The sequence below is a fragment of the Cupressus sempervirens genome, chromosome 10 (assembly GCF_028749045.1).
Source record: "Cupressus sempervirens isolate cs-2001-9-10 chromosome 10, ASM2874904v1, whole genome shotgun sequence".
In the NCBI taxonomy this organism is placed as follows: domain Eukaryota; kingdom Viridiplantae; phylum Streptophyta; class Pinopsida; order Cupressales; family Cupressaceae; genus Cupressus; species Cupressus sempervirens.
The window spans coordinates 356,323,644-356,341,623 of NC_143127.1; the positions used below are offsets into that span (position 1 = coordinate 356,323,644).

Consider the following 17,980-nt stretch of genomic DNA (forward strand, 5'->3'; position numbering starts at 1 on the left):
TGTTTTTCCTCAAAACTTGAATCAGACTTGCATATACATGTTGCAATGAGTTTTCTTCAAGGAATTTCTCTGGTCCAAACTCTTCTACTTCCACTAGTTGAGACACCATGGCTAATAATTTTTCAACTTATGCTTTCCATGTCCCAGATTGAACATAAGATTCATCAAGAGCAACCCCTGCTAGGGAAGCAATCTCATGCAAATTTCGCATGACTTTGGCAACTTGGCTCATTACGAGGCTCATCCAACTAGATACTACAAACATAATCATTTTTCCTTTCTTCAAATCCTCTAATAGCTATTGATTTTCAGGGGCATTGGAATCGAAGGTAATTTGTGATTGATTACCAAGAACTAAACTTTGTTCCTTCAATGAGTTTATATATTCAGCCATTGCATTATTTTTGGCTTTTAGCCTTTTCTTCTCAATTCCTTCTTTTTGTGATTGCAACACAATTTATTTTGTGAACACCTCTCTCCAGTGTTCCTTTGTCTCATAGTTCATTACCTCTAAATCTATGTGCGTAACTTCAAAATTTCTCAAATGCAATTTTTTAGCTCCCTCTTTATGATTATAAGTAGCTACCTCAGCAATGCTCCTCCTAGTTGCACTATCAAAAGTTATCCGAGTAATGTTTTTGGTCATTTTGGGTTTGGAAGCCTTATTAGTGTACTTACTCACAATATCATCAACAAGAAAAGATAGTAGAACTAAACTTGTTTCCCTATTCATCGAGGCCACAAGCTAGTTAGGAGATACAACATCCTGTTGTGATCCAACAACCCCTTCCAAAGTAGTTACAGTCTGTAGCCTTGGAGGAGATGAACCCACAATCATTTGAACCCTCTGGCTATTATCAATGAGTTCTTCACGTTGATCTTTTTCTTTCTCATTGTCAACTTGAATAACTTGGTGAGGGCTTGATGGAGTTAACATTTTGGTCTTTCTACTGGAATAGGTTTTTTGCACAAGGGGATGATTGTGAAACTTTTTCTTAGAAATTCTTGATGACCTTCTACTACCTGTAGTAGGGAAACCAATATTAGAAAAAAAATCAACCCTGACGCTAGCACAGGTTCCCTTTTTCAATTTCAACCAAGACTTTGTCTTTTCAATCACATTAGTTGGTTTTTGAAGAATATCATCTTCTTCCATAGAATCCCAATCTATGACAAGGTTTGCAAGTTCAATTTCTTCGAAAGTTGAAATGTCTATCTCAGCCTCCTCTATATCTATAATATCTATTCCCAACTTTAATTGAAAAAGGATAATTTGGGAAATGGTAAATTTGGATAAACTTCTTCTTTTCACTTCTAATTTATCAGTACAATCTTCCCAGAAATCTTCACTTGGCATTCTCATCTTCACTTGTCTGCATACTTTCTTTAACTTCCTCTGAATGGATTAAAATAGGGGAAGGTCATATTCTTAGTGGTTGGAACATTTTCTCAACCGACCCACCAAAGTAATTGCTCTCACCATCCTCCTCTATTTCTAGACTATTCACCTCTTCTTCACTTGCAACTTTAGAATTAGTCATTATTTCTTTGTAATTTGGACATTCTCTTTTTTTCCCCTTTCCATAGCCTCTATTTTGCTTCACTCAACTCTACAATCAAAAGCTTGCCTTTGCTTTTTCCTACAACTTGGAGTTTTAGATTTTGTTCGAAGATTAAAATACTTAGGGAGGGTCTCCTTTGACTTTGCGATATTGTTATTAATAAATTGAAAATCAAATATGTTTAAGTTTGGATAAGTTATTTTACAAAATCACAAGATCACCTAGATGTTGTAAGGATTTTGGTCCTAATATAATTGAGAGGTTGTGAATTTATAGTAGAACATTATACTAAAATTTATTTAAATAAACTAATATTTGAGACATCCATCTTTGATTTGAGGTGAGTAAAAAAATTTGTTATAATTTTTCCTCCTCTTCTAATTGTGCTTCCATAGTGTACACTGTCCTGACACTTTGTAAATACTCGAGTAAATGCTCATTCTTCTACTTCTAGCTATACAAACATATCAAAATAAGGCAAGAAAAAATTGAACACATATAGTACCATTCCTTATAATATTCATTTCAATGTCCTCTCATGTTGATCTATTTTACCTCGTACCAAAAATCTAAATCCCAAATCGAAAGATTGAATATTAATTATACATATAGAAACATCAACATGAAGCATTCTATTGACTAGTCCACAACATTTTTAACAATGAGCCATAGCATTAATAAATTTAAAAATTACTAATAAAACGCAAATTATTCAAAAACAAATATAAAATTGTAACTTTAATCACCAAACTTTGATGGGCTAAAAACTAGGATAGTCGACATTCACAAATCATTTATAATAACACCTAAACCATAATTCACCAATTTCTTATCCTAAGAAATATAAAGGAATCTATAATAAGGAATTTTGATGCTATTTCCTACATCTACTAGCTTCCTATGCTTGACACCTTTCTAATATATTACATGTAGAATGACTTACCATCACCACAAGACATTAGTATAGCATTGTATCATCAAATATAGGAGTCCAAATACACATTCTACCATATCAAACATCAAATAGTTTTTCTTACATATTTCAACTTCCCATATACTAAGAACATTTTGTGTACATAGAGGATCGATAAGAATAACAATATTAACTACACATTTATGAAACTCATAAAATTATCAATGTGCACCATAGGTTGACAACAATGATTAGAATAAACAATTAACAGTTAAAAAAGTGTGAATAGAATATAGTTAATGACTATCTTTATTATGCAAAAAATTGGATGGTTTTATAGTAATAGAGGTTAGCTTTATGTTATGTTACCCATATGAGTTTTAAGTAAAAACCTAAAAAATAATTTAGATTTTGAAGCTTGACATACTTTGGTCATGATTTTTGTAACTAGAAATCAACATTATTGGATATTTTCATCCATTTTGATAAGGGAGAGAATTAATAAGAGAAACAAGTGTTCTAATAAAGCTCTCTCAAAGGAAGAAACAAATGAAATGCTAAGTGCCTTGGTATCTATTAAAAATGCTAAGGATAACCTTGGGGAATAAATGAACAATTTTGTTTCCCAAAACAATTTAGTGCAAGCCAAAGTGGAGGAATACATCAACAATTTGAAGGCCCATCTTGAGGAAAGATCTTCAAAGAGGAAGTGCAAGGAGGAGACTTCTTAAAAGGAATAAAATAATCAAGAGGCCTCCCATGGGTTGAATGAGACGAGGCCTTTTCATCCCCCCAAGTTATACGTGATGGATCATCTCAAGGAGACACAAAAGTAATTGGTTGGCCTTTGTTATGTTGACTTGAGCTGGTGTGTATTAGGTCCCTATGTTTAGTGTGCTTGAAACTGATGGTGTTGGATTGTGTTTGCGAGTTGGTAGTTGATGGTTTAGATTGGTTGCTGGGATTGTTAGTGTGGTGCTTTGCTACTAGTTCATGGTTTTTGTTGTTGGCTAGTGTTTATTTGGTCTCTTTTTGGTTGTGGTCAATTTATATATATTTGAAAAACTATGCTTTGTATGATTTTAAATGATCTGTATGCAACAAAATTTGAAAGGTTTTATTAAGGTAACTTAACTTTTTTAATCATTTTAAAATGATTTGCATGTAGTAAATCTCTAAGTATTCTATAGTTCATTATTAAAAACCTTAGCTTTCTCGGGTTCTCATTTTAGCTTCCTTCTGTTATAAATGTTCCATATGAGTTGTACTATGGAACCAAAATTATTGAATTTTTTTACTTAAATCAAATTCTAATGTGCTTTTATTATAACACTTTGCAATAATTTATTTCTTTGGATGGTGATTTCATGTTGAGCATATTCTTAAAATTGGTGTTTTATATTAAGAATATATAATTTGTCTGAATATCAAGAAATATATAACAACTTTAGTAAAATAATATAAAAGCATGACTTTAAACATGCAAAATTATTTTAAAACTCTGATTTTTATTTAGAATGTTTCTATTTTATTTTGTACTTTTCTACAAGAAAATAATTTTGTTCTACATTCAAAATATCAAACTACAGAAATTATATGTTTCTAAATAGTGCGAAGTGGACATATTTTTATTCTTAATTTAAAACATCAAAACATAGAAGTTGGATGCTTCTAAAATAATGGAAAATAATATCTCTCTACATCTGATTTTGGATAAATCTATAAAATATTTAGAAAAGTATACAAAAAAAATTAAAATGTTTCTAAATTTCTTTAGACTTAAAAACTCTTAAATAAATTAATATTATTTTTTTTTCATTTTTTTAATCATAATAGTATTATTGTTAAAAATATATTTATTATTCTTTAAAAAATTAGTTACCAAAATTATTTGTTTTACAAAATTTTGAAAAAATAAAATCATTTTCTATTATCGATAATCTTTTATGAGCTATTTTAATGTGAATCAATATGGTTCACATGTAAAGGGGAAAATATATCTATATCCTTACATTACAAATCAATAAATAAATCAATAGTAAGGAATTAAAATTTCTTGATTATATTCCCCCAACCTTAATCAAAGTGTAATGAGAACCCTAACCATAGCCCTAACCTTAATCATAATTCTAACCTTATGAATAGCACCAAATCTAACATGACATGTTATCAAAACCCAACCCTAACTCTAACCTAAAGTACAATTCACACAAATACCCTAAAAGATCATTAATTAAAACATTAACCTTGATTATACTTCTAACCAAAAACCCTAACCCTATTGATAATTATTAAACTTCTAACCAAAATATCCCAAACCCTATCTCTAACTATGACACATACCCTAAAACCCAAATCATAATTCCTAACCAAAAATTTAATCCTTCGCTAACCTTAATACTCACTTTATCCCTAACCATGACGTAAACCCCATTTTTAACCATAATCCTTACCCTAAGCACTAACCCTACCCACATGTCTATCTCTAACCTTATTAATAAGCCAAATGCTAACCATGATATAAACCCTAGCATTAACCAACATATTAACCGTCATCTTAAACCTTATCCCTAAACATAATCCTAAGTCCAACCCTAAGCATTAGTCATAAAAATAATCCCTGCCATAATGCTAGCTATATCTAAGCCCTAATCACAATTCTAAATTTAATCATATTTTTAATCATAACTATAAGTCTAACATAAATTCTGACCCCAATGATAATTTTAAGCCTTTCCTTAACTATATGGCCCTAGAACAATAAACATAACACTTAGGATTTAGGAATGGGGTTAGAATTTCTCAAGGCTTAGGATTATGGTTTAGAATAAGGATTAGAGTTCGACATAGTACATATTTATAGTTATCATTAAGATTAGGTTTAAGATATGGATTCATATAATAATTAGTACTAGGTTACAATTAGGATTGTGATTTAGCATTTAGATTATTAGAATATAAGATTAGGTTGGCCATTTAGTATTAGGATTGAACATTTATGATTATGGTTTACCTTAGTATTTAGGTTTATTGGTTTAAATTTTAGAATTAGGATTTAGATTAGCATCTAAAATTTATATTTTAGGATTATAATATTATGTTAGGTTAGATTCTTTATAAGGGTTAGAATTTTGGAATAATGTTATAATTAACATTTAACATCTAGGTTATGATTAAGTAATAAGGACTAGTGTTCAATCTTTATGATTAGGACTAGGATTAGACTTTAGTATTTTAGATCTAGGGTTGTCAATATTAGTATTAGGGTATAGGTTGGCATATGAATATTATTAAATGTTTAGGGTTAGGGTTAGAACCATAGGATTTAGCATCTAGGATTAGGGTTAGTATTAATATCACGATCTTGGGATTAATGCTATAGTTCAATCACTAATAAAAAAAATCTAACCCTAACCCTAGAGCTAAGCATGATTCAAACCATAACCTTAACCTTGAACCCTAACCAAAATCCATCACTTTTCGAACCTAAACACTAACCTCAATTATTCAATCAAGCCTTGCACTAATATTTTCTTAATCCTTTACACTAACCTTAACCATGATATATACCTTACAATCTTTACCATGCTATAAATTCTAGGATTATGATTAAGATTAGGGTTCTTATTAAGATTAGGATTATAGTTATGATTAAGATTATATTACAATCTTAACCATGCAATTAAGGTATTGCAAGAGAATTTGAACAATACTATGGTACTAATTCTGAAAGTACATTCTGATTTCTTGTCACATTTTTCTATGAACTTGTAGATTTTGTACACCTTTGGCATTTATGTCAAAATGGGGGAGGATATTATTGGTAAAGGGGGAGAAGTATATATATGTATATAGAGAAGATTATCATACTCTAGATATATGTATAGGAGAGATATATGTATGGGGGAGTAGTATAGTAATGTACAAATAAGCAAGAAATATGAAATTTTGAAAAAATATAAAAATATCGTAATTTACTGAGCTACATCAACATGAAGTCAAAATCGAGTTGAAGACACGAAATGTTGATAAATGAAGTTTTTGACTTATAATTTCAAGAATTTACATTTTGGTTTGATAAGTGTTCTTGTCACTAATGCCAAATGGGGAGATTGTTGACATTAAGGTCAATTTGTCAATTTGTCTTAAAAAGGGAAAATGTTTAAAAACTAATTAATACAAAAAATTATGATGTTTTTTTTAATTTTAAAACATGTATCTATTGATTTCATTATTTATTTGATCATGTGACATATTTGTTCTCAATTTTTGCGATTTATTTCAATATAATTTTTATTTCTCTGCAAATATAAATCTTAAAAAAGAAAAATGTTAAAAAATTCTGAAATAATACAAAAATTATGACGTGTTTTTAATTTTAAAACATATATACTTAATTGTTTCATTAATTAATCTAAATTCCTTACATGCATATTTGTAAACAACTCCAAAAATTTACATATTTGTAAACAATTCTAAAAATTTATTTCATTATGATTTTTTTGATTGATATAATTCATTATGATAGTTTTTTATTTACCTCTAAGATATTTGGATAATAATTCCACTAATTCTGCGATATTTGTATAATAACAATTTTCTAAAACAGAAGGAAGAGGATCAATCGAACTTGTTAAGAAGACAGCTATTGCAGAGATTTTTATACATTTCTTACGTATTTGTTCTCAATTCCAAAAATTTATTTGAATAGAATATTTTTTATTTCCCTTCAAATATATCTCTAAATAAGGGAAGAATAAATATATTCCAAAGTATTAGAAGAACAATGTTGTTAAATCGAAAACGAAGAAAATATCAGAAAAAGAGGACATTCCACGAATTCTAGGATATTGTGGGAATAACAAAAACGCAAAAACGAAAGATAAGACGATCTCGTAAAATGGCGCGTGTTAATGCAGAGATAATAGGTACTGTAAAGTTAGGAAAGTTGGCAAAGAAAATTGGTCAGGGACATGTATGGCGAGAGAATCAGTAAAACTTGTTACGAAGCCAGCTAATATCGTAGCCCAAACTGTGAGGGGATGCCCATAGGAAGGTTGGTGTGTTATAACAAGATTACTGATTCAAACATTTGGCATTTTACACCGCTGGAAGCTTTTGAGGTGCATAACTAACAGAGACCTAGATCGCATTGTTATCCATTGGGTTGAATATCTCTGGGCATCATCTAAGATGGGCATTCTGGCGAGAAGATCGTTTAATGGACAGATGAAGAAGCTCCTGTTCGTGATAATAGCGACCGTAATACTTATGTCCGATCCAGATGTTTTTGCAGAGGAAAGCGAGGAATCGCGGATCTATATCGTTCGTGTGGAGCAGCCGGACATAAGTCCACATAGCGTTGAGGAGCTGAGGATGTGGTATTCATCGTTTTTGCCCAAAGAAGCAGCGGAAGAAGAGCGAGGAGGAAGTTCTAGTCAAAATCTACTGCACGCGTATGAGAATGTCATGACTGGATTTTCCGCCCGACTAACAAAATCAGAAATTGAGGCGATGCGAGAGATCCCAGGTTTCGTGGATGCGTATCCTGATAGAATGCTGCACTTGCAGACAACATATTCTGCAAAGTTTCTGGGCCTGGATTCAAGCAAGGGACTCTGGCCGAGATCTAACGCGGGCAAGGGCACCATAATTGGCGTGCTGGACAGTGGCGTGTGGCCGGAGAGCCCTTCGTTTCAGCCAGACCTCAATACCGGTGCTGTCCCTTCTCGGTGGAAAGGAGTCTGCGAGACCACAACAGATTTCAATGCGTCCAGTTGCAACAACAAACTCATCGGAGCGAGAATTTACACCGAGGATAAGACGGCGAGGGACTTGGACGGACACGGCACTCACACTGCATCCACTGCCGCGGGGAGCCTCGTTGCAAATGCGGGACTCTTTGGCAGTTCTCAAGGAACCGCGCAGGGAATGGCGCCGGGTGCTCACATCGCCGTTTACAAGGTTTGCAAGGAGGGGGGATGTAGGACATCAGATGTTCTGGCGGCGATGGACGCCGCCATATCTGAGGGCGTGGACGTGCTCTCGCTCTCTCTCGGCAGCGGCGCTATTCCGTTTTACGAGGACGAGATCGCCATCGGGGCCTTCCGAGCGATGGAAAGGGGCATCTTTGTGAGCTGCGCAGCAGGAAACGAGGGGCCGACGGAGCCGTCGTATCTTTACAACGGCGCGCCTTGGATCATGACCGTCGGCGCGAGTTCCATGGACAGACATTTCGTCGCGAATCTCAAGCTCGGAGACGGAACAGTTCTGTACGGCGAGTCACTCTTCAACGGCATGGGCCACGACCAGACCAATGAACTGAGCCTTGTTCAGGTAGATACCTGTGGGGGTCAATTTCTCAACCGAGATGTAGTAAAAGGAAAGCTCGTGGTGTGCATAAGAGGCGGACCTGGCGATCTAGTGGAGCAGGGTCAAGCCGTTCGAGAGGCCGGAGGGGCGGGCGTGATATTCGTTAACGATGACGAGGAAATTCGATTGTACGCTCCTGTCTTGCCGTCAACAACGCTTGGTAATAAGGCAGCACTTGCCCTGGCAGCCTATATGAATTCTACAAATACCCCCACGGCGGCTATTGAGTTCCAAGGCACTGTCTTCGGCGACGCCAACAATATCTCGGCGCCCGCAGTGGCCTCATTTTCATCCCGCGGGCCCAACACGGTCAGCCCCGAAATTCTGAAACCCGACCTGATCGCCCCTGGATTTGCCGTCATAGCAGCTTGGCCTTCGGATCTCAGTCCAGATCCTCATGATAGCAGTGAAGATGACAGAAGAGTGATGTTCAACATCTTGTACGGCACGTCAATGGCCACTCCGCATGTCAGCGGGGTTGCTGCTCTGCTCAAAGCCGTTCACCCGGAATGGACTCCCGCGGCCATTAAGTCTGCGCTTATTACAACTGCAGAGCACCTCGATAAGAATGGCGGGCCGATTCTTGACGGTGGAAACAATTTCGCACCGGCAGATATATTTGCTACGGGCGCTGGACATATAAACCCCGAAAGAGCTGCCGATCCGGGTCTTATATATGACCTTAGCGCCAAAGATTATGTTCCTTATCTCTGTGGGCTGAACTACACAGAATCGCAGATTCAGGTCATCTTAAGCAAGAATATTGCGTGCCCTTCCAATAATGAAAGTAGCACTCTTCCGGGTAATCTCAATTATCCATCCTTCTCTCTGGTTTTCAATAACCTAAATTATTCTGTCACCTTGACAAGAACCGTAACGAATGTCGGGACTGCCCAATCCATGTACACCGTGAACATTGTTCCTCCCAGAGGGGTTGACATGATTGTGAATCCAACGTCTTTATCGTTTGGGGCAGTGATGGAGAAGAAGAGTTATAGCGTCACATTTTCAGCAAACAAAACTAATCCTATGAGATCAAGGTTCTCGCAAGGCTCAATTACGTGGGTTTCAAGCGGCGCTCATGGTTACAGCGTAAGAAGCCCTGTTTCCGTCATCTGGGACACAAGCTAAATTACATGCGATGACAATAACCATTTTTGAGTCAGGAGGTCTCATGTCCATATCCATTTATGTAATCGAATTCAGGACCAGCTCGTGACTGGCTCAGTTTTTTCTGTCAGCAATAAAAACAAGCCATCCAATTCAAAAGGTCAATTGTTATATCTAATTCAAACATATTAGCATGCTAGCTAATATATTAGATGTTACAATTCCATTCTTAAATAAAAGGTACAAATTTTAAACAAATTTCAATTAACGGAATTATTATTAAAAATATTATTTTAGAATAAATATATGAGCATATAAAAAAATATTTCATAAATTGAAAATGTAATTTTATTTGCAAGATCAACAACATATTTAGATATTTCTAACATGTAACATAAATTGTTCTAATTTATAGAGAGTTTGACTACAATAAGAAAAATATCATATTATTGTTTTAATTTTAGGAATATGATTATAAATCATAGGAAAGTTCTCCACACATTAGAATATTTTGTTGTCTTAATCAATCGGTTTTGGGAAAACGGATTTTATTATAAAAGTGACACTCTTAGTTATTATTTCAGTTATTTGTATTAATACTTCTGTTATTACCCTCAAAATTTACAATTAATGTTAGGTATAGTTTATAGTTATAATTATGATTAAGTAAATTGCTATATGGACTCAAATAGGAGCTTAAATGAGATTTAAGTCAAAAGAATAATTTTAGAATAGTAACATTAATTAAAAATCATAGTCTTCTATTCCTTTAAAATATCATTAATTTTATTTTTTCAAATTTATTTATCCAATTTTAGATTGTCTTAGATTAATCATAAAATTCTTATTGACTTTTGCATGTCCTTAAAATGGTATTAAAAATAGTCGATATAAAAAGTAATTTATTTACAAAATCAATTATTCAAAAGAAAAATCTATTAATTATCAACAATTATTTGTTTACAATTTTAGTTTATTTTATTAAAATATAATGGAGTTATATAATTGATTATATGTTTATGTATATATTATTAAAATAATCACATAAATAACTAAAATGAGGCAAAAGGATAGCCAACCCTTTAAGCCAAAATGGGCATAAAAGGGAAAATAATGCTTTGCAATTAATTATTATAATTTAAACTCAATTTAGTTGTAGGGTTTATTTAAGGCTAGATATACTTTTTTATTATAACTACTATTAGATGTCTAGCTAAATTATAATTCAATCATGTTAATAGTTTAGTTGACAATATCATCCTTAACATTAACTTCAAGTATTGACCTAAAATAATATCTTTAATGATAAGGTAGTATTAATCTTATGCATAACCTTATCTTAAATATAACCCTAATATAGCCATAATTGAATGCTAATAATAAGTTAACCAAAACATCAATCCTAACCATAACTAAACCCTATCTTGAATAATAACTTGAACTTAATGTATTTTTTAACATAAACTCAATTGACATCAACCCTAGCCTTAATTAAAACTTTATGCTAATGTAGCCGATTATTGCAAATGGATTAGATTCTTTGAAGATTCTTGGCTTAGAGAAAGTTTCTTGATGGAAGGATTTGACGATTCAGATCTGCTTAATTATTGCAAGCATTTTTATGCTAGTATAGTTTTTGATTAATAGATTAATGGTTAATGGGTGAACCTTATGTGCATCAATCCCAACATGTTGAAGATCTAGGTGGAGCTTTATTCTTGGAGGATCAAAATGGATGACTTCACCTCTCATGTTTGGTTATTTAATCCTTATGGTTGTTTTTCTATTTACTCTAGCATTTCATAACTCCTTTTGAGTTATGACCCTACCTTTTAGGATTCTTGTTGGTTTAAAGGTTTAACTCAAAAAATTGGAATCTTCTATGCAATAATGGTTTAGAATAAAATACATAGTATCAATAACCTATGCAAGAGAGGCTTTCAATTGGTTAATAAATTAGCAGAATTGTGGCTTATAAAAATAATTTAGCAAATACCTGTGAGAATCCAAATTTATTAGAAGATTGTACTGATAAATTAGAAGTGAAAAGAAGAAGTTAATATTAGTACAAGATTGTACTAATATTGTACTAATAATCTTCTAATAATTTAGCAGAATTGTGGCTTATAAAAATATTTAATATTAGGGTTTATTTTAATTTTTAATGGGATAGGATAACTTGTGGCTTAGTTGGGTATAAGTAAGGGGTGGTTTTTGGAGTCTTAAGGTAGTGTGGTATATTCATCCAGCTTGAAAAAGAGGATGAATTTTATGAGCAAACCTTGAAGGGCTAGTAGTTGAGGCTTGCTGAACTAGGAGATTTCTTGGTGGGCTTGCGAGCACAAGTTGATATTTCCTTTGGGTTTCCTAATAGAGTGTGGAACTAGACTAGCTAGTATTACGACTGTGAGTTGGATCTTGTGGGATCTTGCAAAACTATTTTTTAATTGTTGTTGTATTTGGCCCTAACTCGAAAGGCCTTATAGCTAGGCATATTGCATGTAAACAATTGTATTTATGAATAAAGTGTTATGATTTGTAACATATCTTGCTTTTGAATTGTATTTCCACTATGTGGTTATCTACAAGGATCTAGTTTACCTCCAACAAGAGTACCCTCGGATACTCATTGCACCACACAACTATTGGAATGCTAGGTGGAAAAAAATTATATTCTCCCTTCTAGTGATTTTTTTTAGTCCGTATATTAATTTGGGATCCAATCCTATACATGTGGATAAGGGTTTGTTGGGAAAGTTGTAGACATTTTGGATGATCAACTTTGATCTAGACTTTAGATTAATTTTGGGAGCCATTTCAAAACCCAACTTGATGGCTTGTGGTAACTTTGAAAACCCCAATATAGTTTTGGATCCCTTAATAAATCAAAATCTAATTTTTGTTATTTTTTAATATTATTTTATTAATCTCATGAGGCTCATAGTGAAAGTTTCATGAACTTTTCAAAACCTTGTAATGGTTTTATGGGCCATTAAAACCTAATCTTGTTGTGGGATCCTAGTTAAACCCATGTTGGTTTGGGGAGCTATTCAAAATGCCATAGTTTCACGTAGCATTTTGATGATTAATCTTTTGTGGCAATTCATAATGATGGTTTTGGATGCAATATTGAAACCCAATGGTTTTATCTATTTATCTATTCGTTTTAATAGGATTCCAAATCTTGAGGTCACAACTTGATTGTAAAAGGATTTCAAGGTGCCTTGAACATTTATTTCCTCCCTAATCAGAAACTTATCAAGTCATTTAATTTAAAATGAATACTGTCATGTTCAAAAGGTCTATTTCAAACCTTAAGATTTATTACCATATTAATGATGATGAATTTATTGATACTAGATTATGAATATAATAATATTAATATAGTAATTATAATATAATGTTTGCAATAATAATAATACTATAAGTAATATTATAATATATATAGTAATAATAATAATAATATAATATTCTAATTAAGATGTTTATATTCAATAAATTTCAATAGATTTCTTTTATGTGTGATACTCATTGTTACTAGATTATATATTATCTAAATTAACATATATGATTAATTATATAATATCTAAGATATTCAAAACATTAAACATGTAAATTTATTACATATAACTAATTTGAAAAATACATATTTTTCCTATTCAACTTATTTGTGTCATATTAAGAGGCAATTATAAATTATTAAGAAGCATACTTGATCACATTATCATTCATCATACAATAAAGTATAAGAGCAATTATTTTCTTTTTTTTCACTATAGGCCTTTTAAAAAAATAAAAATTTAATACTAATTTTTGAATAAAATCGAAATCTCTACATCTTTACTATGTAAATTGTATTTACAAAATATAAATATAATAATAATAAACTATTCCCAGCTTCTTAAATATGCTTTGTGCCACTCTGAATGTTTTTAATCTGCCAATAAATGTACATGAAGAAAAGAGAAGATACTTTAGTAGCCAATAATCTGCCAACCAAAAGTCGTAGCCCAAACTGGAAGTCGATGACCTAGACAAGGCTAGTGTGTTATGGCTACAATTCTAGTTTATTTTGCAGAAAAATACCAGAGGTTCACCTTGGAATCTTATACTTTCCAGTTAATTTCTCCCGATCCTAGCAAACATGGGCATTTTGGCAAGAAGATCATTTTCTGAATACGTGATGAAGTTATTCTTTGTATCCATGGCGATCATGATAACTATGTACCACCCAGATGTTCTCGTAGAGGCAAGCGAAGAGTCACAGATCTATATCATCCGTGTGGCGCAACCAGAAGAAAGCCCACAGAGCCTTGACGAGCTGAAAATGTGGTATTCGTCGTTCCTACACAAAGCAAAAGTAGCAAATGGAGATGCAAATCTAGTGCATGTGTATGAGAATGTCATGACTGGATTCGCTGCGTGGTTAACAAGATCAAAACTTGAGGTGATGAGAAAGATCCCAAGTTTTGTGCACGCGACTCCTGATAAGGTGGTGCACTTGTAGACAACATATTCTGCCAGGTTTATGGGCCTCGAACCAAGCCATGGCATGTGTAAAAGCTCTAACATGAGCAAGGGCATCATAATTGGATTACTAGACACGGGTGTGTGGCCGGAGAGCCCTTCGTTCAAGCCAGACACCAACATCGATGCCGTGCCTTCTCGCTGGAAAGGAATCTGCCAGACTTTGCTTGATTTATATAAGTCAAGTTGCAACAACAATCTGATCAGGGTGAGAAATTTCACGAGGGAAGGAACGATGAGAGACTCAGTGGGACACCGCACTCATACTGCCTCCACTGTGGCTAGGAGCCCTGTTGCAAGGGCTGGACTCTTTGGCAACGCTCAAGGAACCACGCAGGGAATGGTGTCGGGTGCTCATGTTGCTGTCTACAAGGTTTGCATGGGGTTGGATTGCTTAGAATCTAATGTTCTAGCGGGGATGGACGGCGCCATTTCCGACGGTGTGGACATGCTCTCTATCTCTCTTGGTGGCGAGCCATTTGCATTTTATTTGGACGAGCTTGTAATCAGTGCCTTTCACGCCATGGAAAGGAGCATTTTTGTGAGTTGCACGATGGGAAATGAAGGGTCGTAGGAGCCCTCATATCTCTCTAACGGTGCACCATGTATGATGATGGTGCACCAAACGAAAGAATTGAGGCTCATGGAGACGGATTTGTGCAGGGATGGTTCTCTGGATTCACGTCTTATAAGAGGAAAGCTGGTGGTGTGCTCGCCAGGCAGTCTTGGTTCTCCATTGTAGCAGGGAGAAGCTACTCGAGAGGCCAGAGGTGTCGGCATCATATTCGTTAATGATAATCTTACTGGGGAGGAATTCATATTGTTCCCTCAGCTTTTGCCATCGACATCCCTTGGGTTTAAGGTAGGACTTGCCTTGGCGGCCTATATAAATTCTACTAAGAACCCTAAGGAGGCTATTCAGTCTGAGGGCACTGTCTTGGGCGCCGCCAACAATATTTCAGCGTTGATGATGGCATCATTTTTGTCGCATGGACCCAACCTAATAAGCCCAAAAAGTATGAAGCCCGACGTAATAGCTCCTGGATTTGCCATAATTGCAGCTTGGCCTTCAAATCAGAGTGCTTCGGGCCTCCCTGAAGATAAGCAAACAGTAAGTTTCAATATCTTGTACGGTACATCAATGGCCACTCCACATGTGAGCAGGGTGGCTGCTTTGCTTTAAAATGCTCACCTGGAATGGAGCCTGACAGACATTAAGTCCGCACTTGTTACTACTGCAGATTACTTGGATAAGAAGGGCGGGCCAATTCTTGATGGTGGAAAGAATTTCATGCCCGCAGATATTTTTGCTATGGGTGCTGGGCACATAAATCCCGAAAGAGCAGCCAATCCAGGCCTTGTTTATGACCTTAGCCCTAAAGATTATATTCCTTATCTTTGCGGGCTAAATTACACAGAATCCCAACTTCGCTTGATCCTAAACAAGAATGTTGTGTGCCCTTCGAATCATGAAAGCACTCTTTCGGGTAACCTCAATTATCCGTCTTTTCCTCTTGTTTTAAATGAAACAAGTTCTGTCACCTTGAGAAGAGTTGTGACTAATGTTGGAGCCGCGGAGTCCAAGTACACCGTCAAAATTGATCCGCCCAGGGGAGTCGATGTGAGTGTGAATCCAACTTTCTTATCGTTTGGGGCAGCGATGGAGAAAAGGAATTATAGCATCACATTTGTAGCAAAAGCATTTGATCCTTCGAAATCGGGCTTCTCCCAAGGCTCAATTAGGTGGGTTTCAAGCGCTCATGGTTATAGCGTAAGAAGCCCTATGGCAGTCTCGTGGAGGACAAACTGATTAGTGATGTCAATGACTATCTTCGAATTCGAGGTCTCATATTCATATTAATATAAGTGAACTATTTAAGATTCAATTAAAACATTGGATAAATTTTGCAAAAATATAGTCGATGTGAATTTTTTAATTTTTAAAAAATATTAATTGTGTATATTTTGAATATCAATATTTTAGATAACATTTAGAAGAAATCTAAAATTTTCATTTTCTAAATATTAAGTAACTTTCTTTCTTATTTGTTAACACTAAATTTATTTCATATGAGGTTAAAAAATTTGGGATCTAAGATTTATGACACAAGTTTTAGACTATAAAACATAGGATCATATATCTTTATCAAAGTGTGATGTGTAAAATTTAGTGGGCATAAAAACATTGTACTTGCACCACCAACGCACTAAATGACAATTATTTTAATTTGTACTATATTTCATAATTTTTTTTAAAATTGATTTATTATTTTTCATAAATTTACAAATGTAGTATTAAGATTATATGCATAACAAAAATGATAAGAGTCCATTTCTTCCTTTTCCAATAAAAAAACCAAATTTCTTTTCTTTGCTTATTGGAAATGGAAACATTCTTTTCTTTTCACTAATGTTCTTATATTTTGTTTAGAATGCAAACTAGTGTGTTTTCCTTATCACAAATGGAAACTTTTCATTCACTTCAATGCTTATATTCATTTTTTGAATGCAAAAACTATTTGTTTTTATATATCCTTGGTGCTCTACATGTTTTTAAATATGCTATTAACTATTTTAAGATTGTTTACTAGTCTACTCAAATGTCATCAAGATATAGGATATAATAGACACAAGAGCTTAACTTTAGTTGTCCCTTAATCTATTGTTGATTACTATGAGAAAATATCATCTAATTCATTGAGAAATTATACTTGATAATGTTGTTGAAAATAGTTATTAAATTGTATATTGTCATTGATGTTACACAAATGTTACACTCTAAACGAGCACTACTAGTAGTCACTGAGCTCTAATGACTCCACTATCAGCCAAGCACAAGTTCAGAAGAAGCCAAGTTAAGTGATCAAGTGCAAACTAAGCTAGATCAATCATTGAAGGATTTTAGTGTTAACTGAGTCAAGTTGGTTACCAAAGGGGTTCAGTGTAAGCCAAGTAAGGTCGGTTACCAAGGAACTCAGTGGTAATTGAGTGACCCAATTTTAATTTTAGCTAACCTACAATAGAATAGTTTTGTTTATTGTGTTGTTTATGTAAGTCAACTTACTGGATATCTATTGCTTATTTTTAAAGGTATTAGAGCCGACTTGACAATGGATTTCATATATATGAAAGGTCGAGTTGTGGAAAAATTTAAGATGTGAATAAAGAAGGATATCTAATTAAGAGCACAACATCCAAAGAGCTACAAAGATTATTCTGATCAAGGAGGACTTAGAGGATAAGCCAAAAAAATGATCTAAATCTACAAATCAGTTGCTTGATTAATCAAGTCAATCATTGTGACTCTTTAACAATTGTAGCAGTGAAGAAATATCTTAACAGAGTTGACTTAACATTCATTTTGTAAATCCTCTAGCAAGGTGGCATTTCTAGATTGAAGTGTCTTAAGACCTTTATCTAGGCAACTCCTAATAGGGTCATTCAAATCATTTAACAAGGTCACACCTAATAGTGTATTTTGTAGCCTTTAATAGGG

General features: G+C 33.9%; 2 pseudogenes; both read left to right on the top strand.

Moving 5' to 3' along the window:
- Nucleotides 1–7,668: 7,668 nt before the first annotated feature.
- Nucleotides 7,669–9,978, top strand: LOC149534083 (subtilisin-like protease pseudogene; annotated as a pseudogene).
- A 4,123-nt stretch (nt 9,979–14,101) lies between these two features.
- On the top strand, nt 14,102–16,294 carry LOC149534084 (subtilisin-like protease 4 pseudogene; annotated as a pseudogene).
- Nucleotides 16,295–17,980: the final 1,686 nt, after the last annotated feature.